At 54.3% G+C, this 5000-nt stretch overlaps 1 non-coding gene across 1 annotated transcript in view; it reads left to right on the forward strand.

The window, feature by feature from the left end:
* The first annotated feature begins 3228 nt into the window (after positions 1-3228).
* The window catches only part of LOC143247999 (small subunit ribosomal RNA), a 1811-nt gene continuing 39 nt past the window's right edge, over positions 3229-5000 (forward strand). The window contains exon 1 of the ribosomal RNA XR_013026787.1: positions 3229-5000. This exon is cut by the window's right edge and continues 39 nt beyond it. This is a non-coding gene — a ribosomal RNA (small subunit ribosomal RNA).

The raw sequence follows: 5000 nt of genomic DNA on the forward strand, positions 1-5000 counted from the left end.
CGTTCCCTCTCGGTCCGAGCGGGGATAAAAGCAGTACGTGCGTTCGACCGCACGCCTACGAGTTAATCCGAGCGATTAGCCGGTCTCAGTCAGAGACACACGGGATGCTGGACCCGCAGCGTGCTCTGCACGAGTCGTTGAATTTCAGCTTGTCAAACCAAGGGTCCGAGCGGCCCTTCCCTTTCACGGGCATGTTATTTACGGTGACTGTTTCCCTTTCCCTCTCGGTCCGAGCGGGGATAAAAGCAGTACGTGCGTTCGACCGCACGCCTACGAGTTAATCCGAGCGATTAGCCGGTCTCAGTCAGAGACACACGGGATGCTGGACCCGCAGCGTGCTCTGCACGAGTCGTTGAATTTCAGCTTGTCAAACCAAGGGTCCGAGCGGCCCTTCCCTTTCACGGGGCATGTTATTTACGGTGACTGTTTCCCTTTCCTCTCGGTCCGAGCGGGGATAAAGCAGTACGTGCGTTCGACCGCACGCCTACGAGTTAATCCGAGCGATTAGCCGGTCTCAGTCAGAGACACACGGGATGCTGGACCCGCAGCGTGCTCTGCACGAGTCGTTGAATTTCAGCTTGTCAAACCAAGGGTCCGAGCGGCCCTTCCCTTTCACGGGGCAAGTCAATAACGGTGACTGTTTCCCTTTCCCTCTCGGTCCGAGCGGGGATAAAAGCAGTACGTGCGTTCGACCGCACGCCTACGAGTTAATCCGAGCGATTAGCCGGTCTCAGTCAGAGACACACGGGATGCTGGACCCGCAGCGTGCTCTGCACGAGTCGTTGAATTTCAGCTTGTCAAACCAAGGGTCCGAGCGGCCCTTCCCTTTCACGGGGCATGTCAATTACGGTGACTGTTTCCCTTTCCCTCTCGGTCCGAGCGGGGATAAAAGCAGTACGTGCGTTCGACCGCACGCCTACGAGTTAATCCGAGCGATTAGCCGGTCTCAGTCAGAGACACACGGGATGCTGGACCCGCAGCGTGCTCTGCACGAGTCGTTGAATTTCAGCATGTCAAACCAAGGGTCCGAGCGGCTCTTCCCTTTCACGGGGCACGTCAATAACGGTGACTGTTTCCCTTTCCCTCTCGGTCCGAGCGGGGATAAAAGCAGTACGTGCGTTCGACCGCACGCCTACGAGTTAATCCGAGCGATTAGCCGGTCTCAGTCAGAGACACACGGGATGCTGGACCCGCAGCGTGCTCTGCACGAGTCGTTGAATTTCAGCTTGTCAAACCAAGGGTCCGAGCGGCCCTTCCCTTTCACGGGGCATGTTATTTACGGTGACTGTTTCCCTTTCCCTCTCGGTCCGAGCGGGGATAAAAGCAGTACGTGCGTTCGACCGCACGCCTACGAGTTAATCCGAGCGATTAGCCGGTCTCAGTCAGAGACACACGGGATGCTGGACCCGCAGCGTGCTCTGCACGAGTCGTTGAATTTCAGCTTGTCAAACCAAGGGTCCGAGCGGCCCTTCCCTTTCACGGGGCATGTTATTTACGGTGACTGTTTCCCTTTCCCTCTCGGTCCGAGCGGGGATAAAAGCAGTACGTGCGTTCGACCGCACGCCTACGAGTTAATCCGAGCGATTAGCCGGTCTCAGTCAGAGACACACGGGATGCTGGACCCGCAGCGTGCTCTGCACGAGCCGTTGAATTTCAGCATGTCAAACCAAGGGTCCGAGCGGCTCTTCCCTTTCACGGGGCACGTGAACAACGGTGACTGTTTCCCTTTCCTCTCGGTCCGAGCGGGGATAAAAGCAGTACGTGCGTTCGACCGCACGCCTACGAGTTAATCCGAGCGATTAGCCGGTCTCAGTCAGAGACACACGGGATGCTGGACCCGCAGCGTGCTCTGCACGAGCCGTTGAATTTCAGCATGTCAAACCAAGGGTCCGAGCGGCTCTTCCCTTTCACGGGGCACGTGATTTAACGGTGACTGTTTCCCTTTCCCTCTCGGTCCGAGCGGGGATAAAAGCAGTACGTGCGTTCGACCGCACGCCTACGAGTTAATCCGAGCGATTAGCCGGTCTCAGTCAGAGACACACGGGATGCTGGACCCGCAGCGTGCTCTGCACGAGTCGTTGAATTTCAGCTTGTCAAACCAAGGGTCCGAGCGGCCTTCCCTTTCACGGGGCATGTTATTTACGGTGACTGTTTCCCTTTCCCTCTCGGTCCGAGCGGGGATAAAAGCAGTACGTGCGTTCGACCGCACGGCTACGAGTTAATCCGAGCGATTAGCCGGTCTCATTCAGAGACACACGGGATGCTGGACCCGCAGCGTGCTCTGCACGAGCCGTTGAATTTCAGCATGTCAAACCAAGGGTCCGAGCGGCTCTTCCCTTTCACGGGGCACGTGAACAACGGTGACTGTTTCCCTTTCCCTCTCGGTCCGAGCGGGGATAAAAGCAGTACGTGCGTTCGACCGCACGCCTACGAGTTAATCCGAGCGATTAGCCGGTCTCAGTCAGAGACACACGGGATGCTGGACCCGCAGCGTGCTCTGCACGAGCCGTTGAATTTCAGCATGTCAAACCAAGGGTCCGAGCGGCTCTTCCCTTTCACGGGGCACGTGAACAACGGTGACTGTTTCCCTATCCCTCTCGGTCCGAGCGGGGATAAAAGCAGTACGTGCGTTCGACCGCACGCCTACGAGTTAATCCGAGCGATTAGCCGGTCTCAGTCAGAGACACAAGGGATGCTGGACCCGCAGCGTGCTCTGCACGAGCCGTTGAATTTCAGCTTGTCAAACCAAGGGTCCGAGCGCCCTTCCCTTTCACGGGGCACGTCAATAACGGTGACTGTTTCCCTTTCCCTCTCGGTCCGAGCGGGGATAAAAGCAGTACGTGCGTTCGACCGCACGCGTACGAGTTAATCCGAGCGATTAACGATTGTCTTTGTTACGAAAGACGTTCTGTTCCCACTGCTGATGCGACGAGTTTCGGGTAACCATGCCGAGACATCGGAATATGCATCATTTTCGATATAGCTTAGTGTGGGTTGAGCTGTCCTCCGAAGGTCGGTTCTTCCTGATACGCCCTAGTTTGTTTCGTTTTATCGGAACTGTTGTTTTGGAGAACTCGTACTCTAGAGTGTGTAAGAGGTCTGTCTCGTGATTGGTGACACGAAGTAGACAGAGAACGGCAGGCGTGTATCTAGCCACGCGTCTGCCGATTCGAGAGTGGTGTTTCTACTCGCCGTTGGAGCGGGTGGCTTGCACCGAACGAGAAAAGATACCTGGTTGATCCTGCCAGTAGTCATATGCTTGTCTCAAAGATTAAGCCATGCATGTCTAAGTACATGCCGAAATAAGGTGAAACCGCGAATGGCTCATTATCCAGCCGTTGTTCCTTAGATCGTACTTTCCTACTTGGATAACTGTGGTAATTCTAGAGCTAATACATGCAACAAAGCTCCGACCTCACGGGACGAGCGCATTTATTAGACCAAGACCAATCGGACCTCGGTCCGCAAATGATGGTGACTCTGGATAACTTTTGGCTGATCGCACGGTCTAGCACCGGCGACGCATCTTTCAAGTGTCTGCCTTATCAACTGTCGATGGTAGGTTATGCGCCTACCATGGTCGTAACGGGTAACGGGGAATCAGGGTTCGATTCCGGAGAGGGAGCCTGAGAAACGGCTACCACATCCAAGGAAGGCAGCAGGCGCGCAAATTACCCACTCCCAGAACGGGGAGGTAGTGACGAAAAATAACGATACGGGACTCTATCGAGGCCCCGTAATTGGAATGAGTACACTCTAAATCCTTTAACGAGGATCTATTGGAGGGCAAGTCTGGTGCCAGCAGCCGCGGTAATTCCAGCTCCAATAGCGTATATTAAAGTTGTTGCGGTTAAAAAAGCTCGTAGTTGGATCTCAGTTCTAGACAGGGGGTCCGCTTTGGCGGTTACTTCCTGGCCTAAACATCCTGCCGGTTTTCCCTCGGTGCCCTTGATTGAGTGTCTTGGGTGGCCGGCAAGTTTACTTTGAAAAAATTAGAGTGCTCAAAGCAGGCGAAACGCCTGAATAATGGTGCATGGAATAATGGAATAGGACCTCGGTTCTATTTTGTTGGTTTTCGGAACACGAGGTAATGATTAAGAGGGACAGACGGGGGCATTCGTATTGCGACGCTAGAGGTGAAATTCTTGGACCGTCGCAAGACGAACTACTGCGAAAGCATTTGCCAAGAATGTTTTCATTAATCAAGAACGAAAGTTAGAGGTTCGAAGGCGATCAGATACCGCCCTAGTTCTAACCATAAACGATGCCAACCAGCGATCCGCCTGAGTTCCTCAAACGACTCGGCGGGCAGCTTCCGGGAAACCAAAGTGTTTGGGTTCCGGGGGGAAGTATGGTTGCAAAGCTGAAACTTAAAGGAATTGACGGAAGGGCACCACCAGGAGTGGAGCCTGCGGCTTAATTTGACTCAACACGGGGAAACTCACCCGGCCCGGACACTGGAAGGATTGACAGATTAAGAGCTCTTTCTTGATTCAGTGGGTGGTGGTGCATGGCCGTTCTTAGTTGGTGGAGCGATTTGTCTGGTTAATTCCGATAACGAACGAGACTCTAGCCTATTAAATAGACGACTGATCACACGTGTCGGTCGATCTTCTTAGAGGGACAAGCGGCGTTTAGCCGCACGAGACAGAGCAATAACAGGTCTGTGATGCCCTTAGATGTCCGGGGCCGCACGCGCGCTACACTGAAGGAATCAGCGTGTGATTGCCCCTGTCCGGTAGGACTGGGTAACCCGTTGAACCTCCTTCGTGATAGGGATAGGGGCTTGTAATTATTCCCCTTGAACGAGGAATTCCCAGTAAGCACGAGTCATCAGCTCGTGTTGATTACGTCCCTGCCCTTTGTACACACCGCCCGTCGCTACTACCGATTGAATGATTTAGTGAGGTCTTCGGACTGGCTGCTGGAGCGGCTTTCGGGTCGCGCCTGTGTGCCGGAAAGATGACCAAACTTGATCATTTAGAGGAAGTAAAAGTCGT

This window comes from Tachypleus tridentatus, chromosome 3, assembly GCF_004210375.1.
Source record: "Tachypleus tridentatus isolate NWPU-2018 chromosome 3, ASM421037v1, whole genome shotgun sequence".
NCBI lineage: Eukaryota > Metazoa > Arthropoda > Merostomata > Xiphosura > Limulidae > Tachypleus > Tachypleus tridentatus.